Source organism: Ambystoma mexicanum, chromosome 12, assembly GCF_040938575.1.
Source record: "Ambystoma mexicanum isolate Mex_15411 chromosome 12, UKY_AmexF1_1, whole genome shotgun sequence".
NCBI classification, from domain to species: domain Eukaryota; kingdom Metazoa; phylum Chordata; class Amphibia; order Caudata; family Ambystomatidae; genus Ambystoma; species Ambystoma mexicanum.
In genome coordinates, this window is record NC_090936.1 from 4,637,874 (window position 1) to 4,658,940 (window position 21,067).

General features: G+C 52.6%; 1 protein-coding gene across 1 annotated transcript in view; it reads right to left on the reverse strand.

The window, feature by feature from the left end:
• The window catches only part of CCDC3 (coiled-coil domain containing 3), a 182,577-nt gene that overhangs the window by 13,156 nt on the left and 148,354 nt on the right, over positions 1-21,067 (reverse strand). The window lies entirely within an intron of this gene.

The following is a 21,067-nucleotide window of genomic DNA, read 5'->3' on the forward strand; positions in this document are numbered from 1 at the left end:
AAATTGAAAAAGGCTCAGTGCTGACCCATCCCCATGCATTAGAAAAGGCTCCCCGTGTGGATCCTCCACTTCAAATATGTGACTACGCAGCCCAATGGACAAACCGGGCTGTTCCGGGTGCCCCCCAGCGTGATAGTTCTGCCCTTCCCTGTTTGGTCGGTCTTGGATTTCCTCAGAAATATGTCCAGCTGCTCGTCCTTTACCCGCACATCACACCTCCTCAGAAAACCCAGACCTTTGCCTTTCTTGTTGGCAGGAACCAATTTGCTTACCCTTAGAGCCCCAAAGAACACCAGTGAGAAGGCCGCTGTAAACAAAGCTTTTTCATACTCGTCCCGACACACCCATGACAGGCACCTGATTATTTCGTGCAATTTCCCCACATCTATGGGCCGCCTTTCATCAGGCCCAACCCCTCATAGCCATGACAATGTAATGTTCTTTTGTGGGATTGGGCCAGCCCCCCAATTTGTAAAAATGTGCAATGGCTGCCAGATGATAGACAACCCAAGATCTGGACCTTCCTTGCTGCCAACACCATCCCACAAAGGCCCGCACGGGCATTGCCTTTTCAGTCTCGGGCAGGGTGCGGTTCTGAAAGGCTAAGAAACGGTCCCAGCACCCTCTATATCTTCGCACCGTGTCAGGCGCCAGTGCAGAGTTGATCAGTGTGCTCAGATCTCCCCAACCAAGCCCCACCATTGTGTCTGGAAGGGTGTCATCCTCGTGTTCGCCTCTGGATGGTTTTCCTGAAATTTTGCCCACTGCAAACAAGAAAGAGAATCAGCAGCCACATTTTTAACCCTGGGGATATGCCGTGCCCTGACCTCTGCATTCAGCTGCAGCAAGCTCCTTGTGAGCTCCCTGAGTAGCCCCAGTGCCCTGCCATTCCTGTTTGTCCCCTAGTTGATAATCTGAACTACCGCTAGATTGTCAGACCAGACCATCACCTTCTTGTCCTGCAGCTGCTTTGGCCAGAGCTTGAATGCCACCACTATCGAGAACAATCCTAACACCGTAATGTCCCTGGTGACCCCCCGTCTCCCATCGTGCCGGCCATGCTGGTCCACACCATCTCTTTCCCAAGTTGGCGCCGAACCCGAATGCCCCTGAGGAGTCGGTCACCAGCTTCCGGCTACTGCCATGCCCCAAGTCCTCTCTATAGAGCAACACCCCATTAAAATTGTCCAAAAAAAGCATTCCACATTTTGAGGTCCTCCTTGACCTCAGTCCCCAAGCGCACATGTTGCCCAGCATGCTGTAAACCCACAGTTTCTAGCTCACCACTTCTTGCGAATGCTTTACCCGCTGGGATTACCTTGCCTGCAAAATTTAGATTGTCCGCCAGGGATTGAAGCTCCCTCAGCGTGTCTTTTTCCTTGCCCAACATTGTTGCAATTACCTCTTTCAATTTTGCCATTTTGTCTTTTGGCAGCCTGCATTCCCCGGTCACCGAGTCAATTTCAATTCCCAAAAACACCAATCTCACGACTGGACCCACTGTCTTCCCCTTGGCAAGTGGGACCCCAAATTCATTAATTAGCCCCTGAAATACCCCATAAGTACCTCACAGTCCTGTGTTCCTTTCCTCCCAATAAAAAGGAAATCATCGAGATAGTGGAGTATCCCTCCGACCTTGGACCTTTGCCTCACTGAAAATTCAAGGAAGCGGCTGAACTTTTCAAAATAAGAGCATGAAATTACACACCCCATCGGTAAACATTGACGTCATAAAAGTATTCCTGAAGCACCATGAAACCTAGCAAATGATAGCTGTCCTTGTGTGTTGGTAACAGGCGAAATGCCGACTCTATGTCCGCCTTCCCCATGAGGGCCCCTCCCCCCACGGCTTTCACCAATTCCACTGCATCATCAAATGATGCGTAGTGCACCCTGCATTGCTCCTCAGCAATGCCATCATTAACTGACTCTCCCTCCGGAAAAGACAGCTGCTGGATCAGTCTGTACTGCCCAGCCTCCCTCTTGGGTACCAGACCCAGAGGGGACACCACAAAGTTTTCCACTGGAGGCGAGGCGAACGGGCCCGCCACCCTCCCCAGTTGCAATTCCTTCCCCACCTTCAGTGCCAGAACGTCAGGCATTGCCAAAGCTGACTTCAAATTACAAGCCTGCCTTGGCCAAATGTGCCCATTGAAAGGAATCTTAAAACCCCACCTGAATCCTTCCCACAACATTTTTGCATCCCCTTTATCACGATATGCATTCAGAAATGGAATCATGGCCTGTAAACGTATTGGCGTAGTTAGTTGTGTTTTAATCGTGCTTGCTTTTTTCTTTGTTCTTTGTGCTCCCTTTTGCCTTTCTTTCCCTGCTTGAAGAGCTGTGCCCCCCTGAGCTTGAGCCCTTAGCGTGCTTGAACCTGCACGCATTTCCATAGGTGCACTTCCCTTCCGGAAACAACCAGCATTCTGGTAGCTCCCCCTGGTAGCTGGAGTGGTTATTCCAGGAGGAGTTCCCACGAAAAGACCCCCTCCCTCTGGAGTAGGACCCCCTGCCCTGCGCCTGCCCTGCGCCGGCCTTTCACCCAGAACCTTCTCGTACCATTTTATCTATGTACCCGCCCACATCTACTTCATCCCAGGTCATTGCTGGCCATACCTGCAACTTGAGTCTAAAACCCCTGTCATAATTGATCCATGCATCGTCCCCATGTTTTAGATACTGTTTATGAATGTATTGCTCGTATGCAGTCATTGCCAACCCGTCCTGCAGGAACTTCTCCAATATGATGGTGGCATACACCCGAAATGCCCTCAACCAATTATGAATAGTGAGCTCCACCATAAGCCTCTCTCTCTCCTTCTTTTCCTTTTCCCTTTCCCTTTCTGTTGGTTCACTGAACCCCGTCCCATGGGTTCCATCCCCACCAACTCCAAAATATCTAGGAACTCTTTTCTAGTTTGACAACCCGCTCTTTGTATGCCAGGGGGATGTGCCACGACAGAGAGTTTATCGCCACTCTGGCCGGTGCAAATCCTGGCATTGGCCTCCCATATATTGTGACATTGCTAGCCAACTCCTGCCCCTGAATTGTGCTGGGAGCCCCTCCTACCACTCCTATACGGCCTCCAACACACCCGGCATCCTGACACTGTTAGCCCCTGCCCCGCTAGGTCCTTGTGAAGTGGCATGTGCCCCCCACCATGGCCCTCCACCGGGCTGGGATGCAAACAAGGCGGTTACCCCCTGTGGCCCCTGCCCTGTTCCACCACTCTGCCCAGGCATCCTTCCCAAAAGGGGCCGACTCTCCACCAACCCCCCTTGCTCCAAGCCCATGCTTCCCCCCTTGTTGGTGAATTGCTTCAACGCCCACATGGTTAAAAGCCTTATTATTGTTACAAAGCATCTGTCCATTTACCCCAGTTCCCCCCCATGCTTTCAGACATTCCACGGACATACCTTTAACCATCTCCAAGGTGGTAGGACCCTCAGCTGCTACCGCCGGTGTGGCTACAGGTGCGCCGCAAGGACCTCCCATCGTCCTTGGAGCCTCAGCAGGTAAAGGCGCCGGTGTGGCTGCAACCCTCCCCTTTCCTTGGGGGCAGCTTTTCGTTTCTGTGCGGCTTCCGTCGGCTGATGGCTGTCTTTAGCCCTTTTGGTCATCACCCTCTTTCTTTTTCCGGCCGGCTCTTCCTCCTCTGTAATTTCCTCAATGTCCTGACCATCCCCCTCCTGGGAGTGTACCTCTACCCAAGCCTCTTCCACTGGCGTTGGTGGGAACAGCAGAGGAGACTCGGACCTCTGGCTGCGCCCTGCGACTTCAATCCCCATCTGCGAGGCCATTTGTTGCATCCAACTGGTGCAGTATTTATCCCCAGCCATTCGAGCCACAGCCAAGAAAGACTCGAGGTCGTCCCTTTGCTGCGCTTCCATGCTCCTCCTGACTTCCTTCTTTGCAATTCACGTTTTCAATGCAATGCCCCACTCCGCTTCTGCACCCTCCATTCCCCTCGATGTTCTCCCCTGCTGCCGGGTGAATTTGGTGGCCTGATAAATGCTAGCCCCGCCGGTTTTGCTGTCCGCTCCACCAGAGCCCTCTTAGAGCAGCTCCTGAGGGAGTGTCAAGTCTTAATTTAGCAGCGTGTGCTTGTTTTCCCCCTTAGTGTTCCTCTGCTGCGTGCGCTCGCCCCACTCGCCTTAAAATCCGTGAACGTAGTAAATACGTCCCGCGTTGCCTTCCGCTTTACTCCTCAGCTGACCGGCTTCCTCTTCCTGTGCGCATCGCTGATCAGCGATGGCGCCTGTTGCTCACGGTTCGCGCTTCGCTGTCGTCCCGCTGCTTCCTCCCCGAAGAGAGCGCCTCCTGGTATGATCCTCCTTGCTTCAGCCGCCCTGGTCCTGCTTGCTGCCTTGAAACGCCCAGCCGAGCCCCAGGTACCGTGTCGTCTGTCCAATGCGCCTCCCTGCAGTCCTTTGAATCCTCTGTTGCACACGAAGAGTTCCCCAACGATGTCCACGAAACGAAATCCTCTCCGGGTTGGTGGGCGCCCGGCTGCTGGAAGAGCTGGAAGTGCTCCTGTGCCAGGCGCCCGCCGCATGTGAAGCCCATGCTCCTCCCCTTTTCTTTGTTGCCCTTCGCGGGCTTTTGGCACACTTTGGCGCTTTTTTCCGCCTCTTGCCACCCTCTCCCCCGCTCCCGTTGGCGGGCGGGACAAGAGATCGGAAGGAGGAAGGCCCCTGCCCCGGGCTGCCTTCATCAATGCATGCATTGCTGGTGCGACCAGCGGCTTGTCAAGGTGGTGGCTGCGGGGGTGCCTTCATCATTGCATGCATTGCTGGTGCAACAACCTGCTCATCAAGGAGATGGCTGCGGGGGTGCCTTCATCATTGCATGCATTGCTGGTGCAACAACCGGCTTATCAAGGAAATGGCTGCGCGGGCTGCCTTCATCATTGCATGCGTTGCTGGTGCGACAACCGACTTGTCAAGGTGGTGGCTGCGTGGGGTGCCTTCATCATTGCATGCGTTGCTGGTGCGACAACCAACTCGTCAAGTTGGTGGCTGTGCGGGGTGCCTTCATCATTTCATGCATTACTGGCGCGACCACCGCTCGTCAAGGTGGTGGCTGCGGGGCACCTTCATCATTGCATGCATTGCTGGTGCGACCACCGGCTCGTCAAGGTGGTGGCTGCGGGGGTGCCTTCATCATTGCATGCGTTGCTAGCTACAGTCAAAAGTGGGAGAACGCGTGTGGATTGTTAACATAATCTATTTATATTTGAATTTTGGTCACCGTCAAAGTTTTAATTTGATTTAAATGAATGCCAGAACCACACTACTCTCTCCGATGGAACTCTGCAAGACTGATCCAGTTCCTACAAGACTGAACCAGATCCTAAAAGTCTGATCCAGACCCGACATATACTGATCCAGACCCTATCAGACTGATCCAGATGCTACATGACTGATCCAGACCCTACACGACTGAAATGACTGATGCAGACCCTACACGACTGATCCAGACGCTACACGACTGATCCAGACCCTGCATAGACTGATCCAGATGCTACATTGACTGATCCAGACCCTACATAGACTGATCCAGACCCTACATACCCTTCATAGACTGATCCAGACCCTACAAGACTGGTCCAGGTCCAACAAGACTGGTCCAGGCCCTAAAAGACTCATCCAGACCCTAAAAGACTCATCCAGACCCTACAAGACTGATCCAGGCCCTACAAGACTGATCCAGGCCCTACAAGACTGATCCGGTCCCTACAAGACTGATCCAGACCCTACAAGACTGATCCAGACCCGACAGGACTGATTCAGTTCCTACAAGACTGATCCAGACCCTCCATATACTGATCCACACACTGATCCAGACCCTCCATAGATTGATCCAGACCCTACATAGGCTGATCCAGACCCTACATAAGCCGATCCAGACCCTACATAGGCTGATCCAGACCCTACAAGACTGATCCAGGCCCTACAAGACTGATCCAGGCCCTACACGACTGATCCAGACCCTATAAGACTGACTGATCCAGACCCTACATATACTGATCTAGACCCTACATATACTGATCTAGACCCTACATGACTGGTCCAGACCCTACACGACTGATCCAGACCCTCCATAGACTGATCCAGCCCCTACATATACTGATCTAGACCCTACACGACTGATCCAGACCTTACATAGATTGATCCAGACCCTCCATACCATACATAGACTGATCCGGACCCTACAAAACTGATCCGGACCCTACAAGACTGATCCAGGCCCTACAAGACTGATCCAGGCCCTATAAAACTGACTGATCCAGACAGTATAAGACTGACTGATCCAGACCCTACATAGACTGATTCAGACCCTAAATAGACTCATCCAGACCCTACATGACTGATCCAGATGCTACATATACTGTTCCAAAGACTGATCTAGACCCTACATATACTGATCCAGACCCTGCATAGACTGATCCAGACCCTACATAGACTGATCTAGACCCTACATAGACTGATCTAGACCCTGCATAGACTGATCCAGATCCTGCATAGACTGATCCAGATCCTGCATAGACTGATCCAGACCCTACATAGACTGATCTAGACCCTACAAAACTGATCCGAACCCTACAGGACTGATCCAGGCCCTACAAGACTGATCCAGACCCTATAAAACTGACTGAGCCAGACACTATAAGACTGACTGATCCAGGCCCTACATAGACTGATTCAGACCCTAAATAGACTCATCCAGACCCTACATGACTGATCCAGATGTTACATATACTGTTCCAAAGACTGATCTAGACCCTACATATACTGATCCAGACCCTGCATAGACTGATCCAGACCCTGCATAGACTGATCCAGACCCTGCATATACTGATCCAGACCCTACATATACTGATCCAGACCCTGCATAGACTGATCCAGACCCTGCATAGACTGATCCAGACCCTACATAGACTGATCTAGACGCTACAAAACTGATCCGGACCCTACAAGACTGATCCAGTCCTTACAAGACTGATCCAGACCCTACAAGACTGATCCAGACCCGACAGGACTGATTCAGTTCCTACAAGACTGATCCAGACCCTCCATATACTGATCCAAACACTGATCCAGACCCTCCATAGATTGATCCAGACCCTACATAGGCTGATCCAGACCCTACATAGGCCGATCCAGACCCTACATAGGCTGATCCAGACCCTACAAGACTGATCCAGGCCCTGCAAGACTGATCCAGACCCTACAAGACTGATCCAGGCCCTACACGACTGATCCGGACCCTACATAGACTGATCCAGACCCTATAAGACTGACTGATCCAGACCCTACTTATACTGATCTAGACCCTACATATACTGATCTAGACCCTACATGACTGGTCCAGACCCTACACGACTGATCCAGACCCTCCATAGACTGATCCAGCCCCTACATATACTGTTCTAGACCCTACACGACTGATCCAGACCCTACATAGATTGATCCAGACCCTCCATACCGTACATAGACTGATCCGGACCCTACAAAACTGATCCGGACCCTACAAGACTGATCCAGGCCCTATAAAACTGACTGATCCAGACACTATAAGACTGACTGATCCAGACCCTACATAGACTGATTCTGACCCTAAATAGACTCATCCAGACCCTACATGACTGATCCAGATGCTACATATACTGTTCCAAAGACTGATCTAGACCCTACATATACTGATCTAGACCCTGCATAGACTGATCCAGACCCTGCATAGACTGATCCAGACCCTGCATAGACTGTCCCAGACCCTGCATAGACTGATCCAGACCCTGCATAGACTGATCTAGACCCTACATATGGGGTCATTACGACCCAGGCGGTAAGTACGCCAACTTTACCACCATGGTGTAAACTACGTTTACACCATGGTGGATGGCGGATTTACCGCCCCATTCCAAGGTGAGTGGGGCGGTAAATCCCCATTTCCCATTTTACCCTTCCCCATTCCCATTTTTGCCCCATAGGGCATAATGGGAGTGGGGAAGGCGCTAATTACGCCGCCGTAAATTACGGTGGCGTAATTAGCACCATGGTCCCTTAGCGCCATGGATTTTAACGCCTGCAAAAAGCAGCCGTTAAAATCGGAATCAGGCGTTAAGGGTTAACGACGGCGTTAACCCTTAACGCCTGAGTTGTAATGAGGCCCATAGACTGATCCAGACCCTGCATAGACTAATCCAGACCCTACATAGTCTGATCTAGACGCTACAAAACTGATCCGGACCCTACAAGACTGATCCAAGCCCTACAAGACTGATCCAGACCCTATAAAACTGACTGATCCAGACACTATAAGACTGATTGATCCAGACCCTACATGACTGATCCAGATGCTATATATACTGTTCCAAAGACTGATCTAGACCCTACATATACTTATCCAGACCCTGCATAGACTGATCCAGACCCTGCATAGATTGATCCAGACCCTGCATAGACTGATCTAGACCCTACATAGACTGATCCAGATGCTATATATACTGTTCCAAAGACTGATCTAGACCCTACATATACTTATCCAGACCCTGCATAGACTGATCCAGACCCTGCATAGATTGATCCAGACCCTGCATAGACTGATCTAGACCCTACATGACTGATCCAGATGCTATATATACTGTTCCAAAGACTGATCTAGACCCTACATATACTTATCCAGACCCTGCATAGACTGATCCAGACCCTGCATAGATTGATCCAGACCCTGCATAGACTGATCTAGACCCTACATAGACTGATCCAGGCCCTACATAGACTGATCCAGGCCCTACATAGACTGATCGAGACCCTGCATAGAGCTGCTTTTGTGTTACGGCGGTGACTTCATAATGTGTTTAGATATTCAAAATAGCTCAAAGAGACCACCCAGCCCCCACCCTCCACCATCGCCATGTTTCAAACAATTCAGATCGCGCTTGCATGGCGAGAATGCTTTGCGCACTAAAGCAGTTATTGGCCAGCTCATTGGACCAATAGGCTCCTGAGTCGCAGTGGGCGGTGGTGACATTTCCACTCAGGCACTTTCAACCAATGGGGTTCCCTCCAAAAGAACCCTTTCTAATTCATGCACCCTAGACCGCCTGGCCAGTGGCGAGGCATCACACGAGTTGCAGTCCATGCCATCAGGAGAGCCACTCGTTGCAGACCGCAGGCTTCTGGCAACGTGAAGGCACAAGATGCTTTCCCAGGCACTTAGTAACTTCCTAATTATTGACAGGAAGTGATGATTAAATCCGATCATTAAGGGGGCATTCGTGGTCGGCATGATTGCAAACAGCTTTTAATAATTGGAACATTTCTATTGACGTATGGACTTCTGCCCTACTCAGCGCTAGTGTTAACCCAGTGCACACATAAGGTCCATTTCCATTCGGTATTCTGCATTTCTTTATTGGAAATGTAAAGTGCTTGCAGCAGGCAGCCCAGTGCACAAGGCATGTTGCCGGCTGGAACACTCCCCGTGGCAAGGGGATTTGCACGCTTCTCAACAGTCCTGATGAAGCCATTAGACGGCCTGCTGGTGGGGCACGAGCTAGGGGGGGGGGGGCAGCAGCTTGGGGCGAGAGGGCGTGGGGGGCGGGGGTACACGGCACAAGAAAGACGTTCACGACATCGTCAGTATTTACAAATAAATACAGTTTTACAATGAACTGGAGACACTGCTTTGGGAGCAAAGGGTGTGCGGAAGGGGTCAGCACTCAGACTGCGGGTTCCCCCTTGCCTGGGAGAGTGTGTTCTCATCGAGGGCACACTTGTACCCAGTCGCTCTTACAATGCCCCATTGATATGCTATGATATGATATGGCATTTATAACGCGCCTATACACAAGGGTTTCGAGGCGCGATGAGGCAGGGGAGGGGGAAGCAGAGGGAAGACAGCGATCCTACTAGGCCAAGTGTCATTCAGATGGCGCAAGTGCATGGGAAGGGGAAAGGGGGAAAGTGCAGGGGGGAGGGGGAGGGGAAGTACAGGGGGGGAGGGGGAGGGGATAGTGAACTACACGGGATAATAGAATAAATAATAGTAAGTAAAAGTCCGGGCAGCTGGTGGCAAGTGCAGGGGTGAAGGGCAAGTGCAGACATCCAGTGTCAAGTGCTGGTATTGAGACTGTAGGGATTGCCAGGAAGGCAGTGCAGGTGTGTGACCGGCGGGGGAGGGGACCTGGCCCGGAGATCAGAGGGTGGCCAGGTCATCAGTGCAGTTTCAGCCAGGAATTCAGCAGGGGAGAGGAGGTGAGAAAGCAGAAGCAAAAAGGAAGGTCTTGAGGTGCTTCCGGAACCAGAGATGGTTCTCCTCAAGTTTCAGGGAGGCAATGAGGCTGCTCCAGAGGGAGGCCCCAGCCAAAGAAAGAGATCTACCACCAACTTGTTGCTTGGAGAAGCGACTGACCCTGAGGGAGTTTGAGGCGGATGAGCAAAGAGCTTGACAAGGAAGGTATTTAGGAAGAGGGAGTTGAAGGTATTTAGGCCCCAGGCCCCAGAAGGCCTTGTGGACAATGCAGAGGGTTTTGAACTTAATCCTCGCAGCCACTGGGAGCCAGTGCAGTGATTTCAGTCCTGGAGAGATACGGTCCCTGGGCTTGAGGCCAAGGACAAGTCTTGCAGTCCTTTTCTGGATGAGTTGCAGAGGGCGGAGAGTAGAGGCAGGCAGATTTAGATAGAGGCTGTTACAGTAGTCCAGCTTCGAGAGTACCAAGGCTCTGGAGACAGTGAGCTTCTGGGGGAAGGAGAGGAAAGGAAGGATACCTCTGAGGAGGTGCAGCTGGTAGCGTGACTTCTTAGAGACGTCAGAGATGTGAGGAGAGAAGGAGAGTGTGGAGTCGAAGATGACCCTGAGGTTTTTAGCCTCACAGGTGGGAGCAGGAGGAGGGCCAAGAGAGGCCGGCCAGAGAGTGACAGGAAAGGAGGGTGCAGGTGTGCCGATAAGGAGAATCTCCATCTTACTGGAATTAAGGCAGAGGTCATTGGTGGCACACCACTTCTGGATGGCGGACAGGCAGTCAGAGATGAGAGAAGGAGAGGAGGAGGCTGAGGGTAGCCTGAAAATGAGCTGAGTGTCATCCTCATAGCACTGGAAGTTGGGGCAGAGAGCGGCAATGCAGTGGGCAAGAAGTGCCAGGTATTGGTTGAACAGCCAATTTTCAAGGACGCAAGGAGATGAGTGATTAAGTCACAGTGAGGGGTGCACCCCCTTCAAACACCTGTGCTGCAGTTAAACTCCTGAGAGGTGCAAGGAAACCCTCCACCCTCGCCAGCTTCATATGAGTGCAATTCAATGAATTTGTGCCCATTTCACTGCCCTTAGAAGCAGGTGGAATCCCGATGAGATGCTATATTATAAAAGTACTATTATTTGAGTATTACAGCAACCATGTCTAGCTTTATACATTCATCCGGAGAGGTCTGCGGCTTAAGGGTGCACTCAGTCATGAGAGCACCCTGCACGTCCCAGGTTTGAATCCCGGCAGCAGCGACTTAGCCCTGCAACTTTCCAAGGCTGATAAATCAATTACCATTAAGGTGACTTGATAAAACCTTTTGTTCACAGCGCATAGAAGCAGAAGGTATTTGGAATTAAAAACTATATACAAAGTTAATATTATGAATCCGTGACCTGGAGAACAACTCGTTGTAATGGATTCCTTCCTCCCACAGACTCCCGAGATTCTATCCCCAGAACCTAATAATAAACTTTAAGTGGCTCTATGATGGATTCCTTCCTCCCACAGACTCCCCAGAATCCATCCCACCACCTAATATTAACCTTTAAGTGGCTCTATAATGGATTCCTTCCTCCCACAGACTCCCAGATTCCATCCCAGCACCTAATATTAACCTTTAAGTGGCTGTATAATGGATTTCTTCTTCCCACAGACTTCCAAGATTCCACCCCAGCACCTAATAATAAGCTTTAAGTGGCTCTATAATGGATTCCTTCCTCCCACAGACTCCCCAGATTCTATCCCCAGCACCTAATAAGAACCTTTAAGTGACTCTATAGTGGATTCCTTCCTCCCAGAGACTCCCCAGATTCTATCCCCAGCACCTAATAAGAACCTTTAAGTGACTCTATAGTGGATTCCTTCCTCCCACAGACTCCCCAGATTCTATCCCCAGCACCTAATAATAACCTTTAAGTGGCTCTATATTCTTGTAACCCTAAACTTCAGCATGTTTCTACTTCTGAGAAATTGAGTCCTACTTAACATTAAAACATCATTACAAGCACATGCCCAGGAGGGGGTCAGGGATTGTGAATAATTACAGACCGTTCAGAGCAGGGCCCTAACACAGCATACAAACACCGCCCAAAACACCACTAACATTCACAACAATCCAAAAGAAAATGCTGTATTAAGGTGCCTACATTGTAGGTTTTATTTTATGTTCAGTGTTTCTTTAAGCCTTGGTTAACCCTATCTGTTGCATTCCCAGCACCTGTAGACAGGGTCGGCCTTAGGGGCAGCAGCGCCCGGGGCGGATTGGCTCCCCCCCTTCCCGTGCGCCCCTTGTCGACAGGGGGCGTGGCCACGGAGTGACACTTTTTTTTTTAAACCTCTTCGCTGCAGCGAGGAGGAAATTCTATGAATAGGGTGCATTAGCACCCCAATATTCCTAAATGCGCTCCGCTGCCGCGGGCGCATTGCCTACCAATGAGGTGTCTGCCGCCACTACGCCAGCTCGGAGGAGCCCTTGAAAGAGTCCCCAGAGCTGGCGTGGCAGGGGGCTAATGTGCCTTTTGTTGGTGAAGGCGCCCGCGGAGGTGGGGCGCATTTGGTGGATTGACATTGAATGTGCCCGCCTGCTGCGCCTTCTCCCGCTACGCCAGTTTGGGGGAGCCCTTGAAAGACTCCTCCGAGCTGGCGTGGAGGGGGCTAATGGCACCCTTGGGAGCGTGGCGCCCCGGGCAGTCGCCCGGCTCGCCCCCCCCTAAGGCCGGGCATGTCTGTATATTCTAACTCTTTATATGCAATAACAGGAACATTTCCTTGAAGAAAACTCCCAGGGCATTTTAGCAGCAAACCAACAGTTCCACACTTTAAGAATAGGGGGCGCAAGGCGGCCCTTCAGCTGGGCGGGGGTCAATTCTTGCACGGACCCTCATTACAGTGCACGGAAGCCTTTCCTTACCTGTTCTGCTCTCTGTGGTGCACTGTGGGAAGTTTGGAATCTTCAATGTTTGCTCAGTTTTGATGGTGATTTGTCCCTCTGTGGGGCCAGAGGTTGAAGTGGGCAGGAGCGGCCAGGAGCGGCGCTCCCATTCTTTTTTATTTTTAAGTTTCACTGTTCCTATGCTTTTATTTTAAAAAGAAACCGTTCTGGAATGGTTTAGTTTTAAAATAAAAGTGTATGAAGAAGTTGAAGCTTGCACTTCAGTGCACTGCACTGCACATTCCTATAAATAGCAGGTGTGTTTGTTTTGCGTGTGGGAGGGGGCGCAGGGATGGGGTTTGTGGAGAGCGGGGCAGACCAGCAGGGAGCATAGCTCCACTACTTCTTTTTGTAGACTCCGGCCACTGGTGGTGGCATGCGCATGCAGAGTGATGTGGCTGTGCCTCTGACGGGGGGGGGGGGGGTCACATAAGCGTGGTCGGGTGTTCGCTGAGGTTGTGCCACGTGGCTTCTTTCTAGGCGTTGGTGCGTCAGTTCCTTGTGCTGAGCAGGTGACTATCATGCACAGGAAACAATGTCATGGAAACTGACGCAACATGTGACGAGGGTGCAAGGACCCGCAGGATGGTGCCGTGTGGAGTGCACACGCACGCGCACGCACGTTCCCACACGCACGCGCAGTGCAAGGACCCGCAGGATGGTGCCGTGTGGAGTGCACACGCACGCGCACGCACGTTCCCACACGCACGCGCAGTGCAAGGACCCGCAGGATGGTGCCGTGTGGAGTGCACACGCACGCGCACGCACTTTCCCACACGCACGCGCAGTGCAAGGACCCGCAGGATGGTGCCGTGTGGAGTGCACACGCGCACGCACGTTCCCACACGCACGCGCAGTGCAAGGACCCGCAGGATGGTGCCGTGCACACACACGCGCACGCACGTTCCCACACGCACGCGCAGTGCAAGGACCCGCAGGATGGTGCCGTGTGGAGTGCACACACACAAACACGCGCACGCACGCGCGCTCCCACAGGATGGTGCCGTGTGGAGTGCACACGCACGCACGTTCCCACACGCACGTGCAGTGCAAGGACCCGCAGGATGGTGCCGTGTGGAGTGCACGCGCACGCACGTTCCCACACGCACGCGTAGTGCAAGGACCCGCAGGATGGTGCCGCGTGGAGTGCACACACACAAACACGCGCACGCACGCGCGCTCCCACAGGATGGTGCCGTGTGGAGTGCACACGCACGCGCACGCACGTTCCCACACGCACGTGCAGTGCAAGGACCCGCAGGATGGTGCCGTGTGGAGTGCACGCGCACGCACGTTCCCACACGCACGCGCAGTGCAAGGACCCGCAGGATGGTGCCGCGTGGAGTGCACACGCACGCGCACGTTCCCACACGCACGCGCAGTGCAAGGACCCGCAGGATGGTGCCGTGGGGAGTGCACACACACGCGCACGCACGTTCCCACACGCACGCGCAGTGCACGGACCCGCAGGACGCTCCCACACGCGCACGCACGCACGCACGCGCGTTCCCGCGCTCTATTATATGCCCCAAGAGTTGCAATGGGCGGCTCGCACCGCCCCTCGGTCAAAACGAAAAATGTGCGCAAGCGGCAGCGCGGCCAGCCCCCCACCCAGCACCTGTGCACGGGCCGCCACATTCCTGCCTGGAATTAGCCCCCAGCTGCCTTGTCAATGCTCGTGAAAGGGTACGTTTAGGGGTGTGTGTGGGCCAACCCAAAGGGATCGCTTTCTTTGAACTCCTCTTCGGGTGCCGGGGACTGGGTTTAGCCGGACAGCCCCCCACTGCCATGGTTCCTCTCCTACGGGAACAGATGGCGCTGCGAGATGCGCGGGAATATATTTGCTTTTTTCTAAGCTCGCCTTCCAGGTTTGTCTTGGATAAGAAAGCGAGAAACAGCCTTGGGGGGTGAATCTGAAACCAAGGGCGCCGTACTACGCATACAGTCAGTAAGGCCAGATAGCTCACGCTGGCTAACAGCAAGATAAGAAAGCGAGAAACAGCCTTGGGGGGTGAATCTGAAACCAAGGGCGCTGTACTACGCATACAGTCAGTAAGGCCAGATAGCTCACGCTGGCTAACAGCAAGATAAGAAAGCGAGAAACAGCCTTGGGGGGTGAATCTGAAACCAAGGGCGCTGTACTACGCATACAGTCAGTAAGGCCAGATAGCTCACGCTGGCTAACAGCAAGATAAGAAAGCGAGAAACAGCCTTGGGGGGTGAATCTGAAACCAAGGGCGCTGTACTACGCATACAGTCAGTAAGGCCAGATAGCTCACGCTGGCTAACAGCAAGATAAGAAAGCGAGAAACAGCCTTGGGGGGTGAATCTGAAACCAAGGGCGCTGTACTACGCATACAGTCAGTAAGGCCAGATAGCTCACGCTGGCTAACAGCAAGATAAGAAAGCGAGAAACAGCCTTGGGGGGTGAATCTGAAACCAAGGGCGCTGTACTACGCATACAGTCAGTAAGGCCAGATAGCTCACGCTGGCTAACAGCAAGATAAGAAAGCGAGAAACAGCCTTGGGGGGTGAATCTGAAACCAAGGGCGCTGTACTACGCATACAGTCAGTAAGGCCAGATAGCTCACGCTGGCTAACAGCAAGATAAGAAAGCGAGAAACAGCCTTGGGGGGTGAATCTGAAACCAAGGGCGCTGTACTACGCATACAGTCAGTAAGGCCAGATAGCTCACGCTGGCTAACAGCAAGATAAGAAAGCGAGAAACAGCCTTGGGGGGTGAATCTGAAACCAAGGGCGCTGTACTACGCATACAGTCAGTAAGGCCAGATAGCTCACGCTGGCTAACAGCAAGATAAGAAAGCGAGAAACAGCCTTGGGGGGTGAATCTGAAACCAAGGGCGCTGTACTACGCATACAGTCAGTAAGGCCAGATAGCTCACGCTGGCTAACAGCAAGATAAGAAAGCGAGAAACAGCCTTGGGGGGTGAATCTGAAACCAAGGGCGCTGTACTACGCATACAGTCAGTAAGGCCAGATAGCTCACGCTGGCTAACAGCAAGATAAGAAAGCGAGAAACAGCCTTGGGGGGTGAATCTGAAACCAAGGGCGCTGTACTACGCATACAGTCAGTAAGGCCAGATAGCTCACGCTGGCTAACAGCAAGATAAGAAAGCGAGAAACAGCCTTGGGGGGTGAATCTGAAACCAAGGGCGCTGTACTACGCATACAGTCAGTAAGGCCAGATAGCTCACGCTGGCTAACAGCAAGATAAGAAAGCGAGAAACAGCCTTGGGGGGTGAATCTGAAACCAAGGGCGCCGTACTACGCATACAGCCAGTAAGGCCAGATAGCTCACGCTGGCTAACAGCAAGATAAGAAAGCGAGAAACAGCCTTGGGGGGTGAATCTGAAACCAAGGGCGCCGTACTACGCATACAGTCAGTAAGGCCAGATAGCTCACGCTGGCTAACAGCAAGATAAGAAAGCGAGAAACAGCCTTGGGGGGTGAATCTGAAACCAAGGGCGCTGTACTACGCATACAGTCAGTAAGGCCAGATAGCTCACGCTGGCTAACAGCAAGATAAGAAAGCGAAAAACAGCCTTGGGGGGTGAATCTGAAACCAAGGGCGCTGTACTAGGCATACAGTCAGTAAGGCCAGATAGCTCACGCTGGCTAACAGCAAGATAAGAAAGCGAGAAACAGCCTTGGGGGGTGAATCTGAAACCAAGGGCGCTGTACTACGCATACAGTCAGTAAGGCCAGATAGCTCACGCTGGCTAACAGCAAGATAAGAAAGCGAGAAACAGCCTTGGGGGGTGAATCTGAAACCAAGGGCGCTGTACTACGCATACAGTCAGTAAGGCCAGATAGCTCACGCTGGCTAACAGCAAGATAAGAAAGCGAGAAACAGCCTTGGGGGGTGAATCTGAAACCAAGGGCGCTGTACTACGCATACAGTCAGTAAGGCCAGATAGCTCACGCTGGCTAACAGCAAGATAAGAAAGCGAGAAACAGCCTTGGCGGGTGAATCTGAAACCAAGGGCGCCGTACTACGCATACAGCCAGTAAGGCCAGATAGCTCACGCTGGCTAACAGCAAGATAAGAAAGCGAGAAACAGCCTTGGGGGGTGAATCTGAAACCAAGGGCGCCGTACTACGCATACAGCCAGTAAGGCCAGATAGCTCACGCTGGCTAACAGCAAGATAAGAAAGCGAGAAACAGCCTTGGGGGGTGAATCTGAAACCAAGGGCGCCGTACTACGCATACAGTCAGTAAGACCAGATAGCTCACGCTGGCTAACAGCAAGATAAGAAAGCGAGAAACAGCCTTGGGGGGTGAATCTGAAACCAAGGGCGCCGTACTACGCATACAGTCAGTAAGGCCAGATAGCTCACGCTGGCTAACAGCAAGATAAGAAAGCGAGAAACAGCCTTGGGGGGTGAATCTGAAACCAAGGGCGCCGTACTACGCATACAGTCAGTAAGGCCAGATAGCTCACGCTGGCTAACAGCAAGATAAGAAAGCGAGAAACAGCCTTGGGGGGTGAATCTGAAACCAAGGGCGCTGTACTACGCATACAGTCAGTAAGGCCAGATAGCTCACGCTGGCTAACAGCAAGATAAGAAAGCGAGAAACAGTCTTGGGGGGTGAATCTGAAACCAAGGGCGCTGTACTACGCATACAGTCAGTAAGGCCAGATAGCTCACGCTGGCTAACAGCAAGATAAGAAAGCGAGAAACAGCCTTGGGGGGTGAATCTGAAACCAAGGGCGCTGTACTACGCATACAGTCAGTAAGGCCAGATAGCTCACGCTGGCTAACAGCAAGATAAGAAAGCGAGAAACAGCCTTGGGGGGTGAATCTGAAACCAAGGGCGCTGTACTACGCATACAGTCAGTAAGGCCAGATAGCTCACGCTGGCTAACAGCAAGATAAGAAAGCGAGAAACAGCCTTGGGGGGTGAATCTGAAACCAAGGGCGCTGTACTACGCATACAGTCAGTAAGGCCAGATAGCTCACGCTGGCTAACAGCAAGATAAGAAAGCGAGAAACAGCCTTGGGGGGTGAATCTGAAACCAAGGGCGCTGTACTACGCATACAGTCAGTAAGGCCAGATAGCTCACGCTGGCTAACAGCAAGATAAGAAAGCGAGAAACAGCCTTGGGGGGTGAATCTGAAACCAAGGGCGCTGTACTACGCATACAGTCAGTAAGGCCAGATAGCTCACGCTGGCTAACAGCAAGATAAGAAAGCGAGAAACAGCCTTGGGGGGTGAATCTGAAACCAAGGGCGCTGTACTACGCATACAGTCAGTAAGGCCAGATAGCTCACGCTGGCTAACAGCAAGATAAGAAAGCGAGAAACAGCCTTGGGGGGTGAATCTGAAACCAAGGGCGCTGTACTACGCATACAGTCAGTAAGGCCAGATAGCTCACGCTGGCTAACAGCAAGATAAGAAAGCGAGAAACAGCCTTGGGGGGTGAATCTGAAACCAAGGGCGCTGTACTACGCATACAGTCAGTAAGGCCAGATAGCTCACGCTGGCTAACAGCAAGATAAGAAAGCGAGAAACAGCCTTGGGGGGTGAATCTGAAACCAAGGGCGCTGTACTACGCATACAGTCAGTAAGGCCAGATAGCTCACGCTGGCTAACAGCAAGATAAGAAAGCGAGAAACAGCCTTGGGGGGTGAATCTGAAACCAAGGGCGCTGTACTACGCATACAGTCAGTAAGGCCAGATAGCTCACGCTGGCTAACAGCAAGATAAGAAAGCGAGAAACAGCCTTGGGGGGTGAATCTGAAACCAAGGGCGCTGTACTACGCATACAGTCAGTAAGGCCAGATAGCTCACGCTGGCTAACAGCAAGATAAGAAAGCGAGAAACAGCCTTGGGGGGTGAATCTGAAACCAAGGGCGCTGTACTACGCATACAGTCAGTAAGGCCAGATAGCTCACGCTGGCTAACAGCAAGATAAGAAAGCGAGAAACAGCCTTGGGGGGTGAATCTGAAACCAAGGGCGCTGTACTACGCATACAGTCAGTAAGGCCAGATAGCTCACGCTGGCTAACAGCGAGATAAGAAAGCGAGAAACAGCCTTGGGGGGTGAATCTGAAACCAAGGGCGCTGTACTACGCATACAGTCAGTAAGGCCAGATAGCTCACGCTGGCTAACAGCAAGATAAGAAAGCGAGAAACAGCCTTGGGGGGTGAATCTGAAACCAAGGGCGCTGTACTACGCATACAGTCAGTAAGGCCAGATAGCTCACGCTGGCTAACAGCAAGATAAGAAAGCGAGAAACAGCCTTGGGGGGTGAATCTGAAACCAAGGGCGCTGTACTACGCATACAGTCAGTAAGGCCAGGTAGCTCACACAGGCTCAAAGCTAGAACCACCCTGGCGGGATGAACCTGAAACCAAGACCCCAGAAGCGGATAAAAGTCCTGAGAGCCCGACGGTCTGGAGGACCAGAGAGCCCAGCCAGGGCTAAGAACCCAAGCCACCCACAAAGGGTTGAGAAGCCCAATCCTTTGCTCAGAGCGCTAGAGCCAGAAGGTCTGCTTTGGAGCAAGAATCGTCCCTGGAGGAGTGGGCAAGAGAAACCCGCTACACCAGGGAGTAGGTCTAGTTGTTCCATGCAAGTGACTGAACTACAAGGACAGGCATCACAGCGGAAGCTTGAACATTATGGTTTGCACAGAAAATGAGTAAAAGCGTCGGGAACCCCTTTTACAGAGCCTCGAGAGATACTGGAGTTGTTTTGCACTGCACCAGCAGGCTGAGGTCTGAGTCAGAAAGGAAGGAACTGGAGATACGGTGTGGTGGGTGGGGGTCAAGCCCCAGCCGCCCACGCCAAGAGGGGGGTTGAATACTTCCGTCGGCTTGCTTATGTGTCTTTGTGATTGGTGGCAGGTCAGGCAGTTGGATGGGATCGGTTTGGGACAGAGGGGACATCCTGACGAACACCAGTTTATTCTTTTGTGGGACAAGGACACACCATGGCAGAGGCAGGGCTGCCACAGGCCTTTCTGTCCTTCGCTAAATATACTATAATGATGTGTCTAGTGATATAGCGCCTTAATCCAAAGCGCTTCCCTTGAGAAGCATACTCTCGTGTCCGTCTCCAATGCCCGACTTACCGCACAGGCCAGCAACTACGGGGAGCACCGTGGCCTTATTGAAAGGGCCTCTCCCTCCTGGCTTTCGTTTGGGGAGCAAGTGCTGTGAAAGTGCAGCTGTTGCCACTTCTGTCGCTGGCAGACTTCCTTCTATTTGGACTATGGATCACGTCCCCACTGCTGCTGTTGCTCTGAGGTTACAGGGAGCAGCCCCCCCCCTTCCCATACCACCCACGCTCAGCTGCTAGCCTGCTACCTACCCTGTGCTGCCGAGACCGCCTAAGCAGCGGCCCACTGGCGGGGAGCCCCCTCCCGAGACCTGTGCCTGGCCATCACAGGTCTGAGTCCCGGCAGTGCCAGCAAATCACAAACATATTGCGAACACGGCCGAACACAGCAAGAAGCAGAAACACTGCCAAACAACACACCCTGCCATGTGCAGCAAGGAACCTGCGACGGGTCCCCCATGGAGATGTCCGAGCCAGGGGCTGCCCTGCGCCACCGGCCATGCCAGGGAAAGAGGGCGAAGGAGCAGAGAAGCAATGGCACCGGCCCTCAAATGTACCCAGCCAGGAGGCTGCGCCCGGTCGCTTTCCATAGGGCCTGGAACACAACTTCCATCGGCTCTGCTCGGCGTTGTCAACAGTGGGGGGCCATGGGAGTCGTAGTCCAAAACCAGGGAGCCACAGGTTATTATTAGGGGGGGGTGTGGGGTGTGGGGTGTGGGGTGTGGGGTGTGTGTGTGTGTGTGTGTGTGTGTGTGTGTGCGTGCGTGCGTGCGTCAGCTGCTTTTGTGCACGCA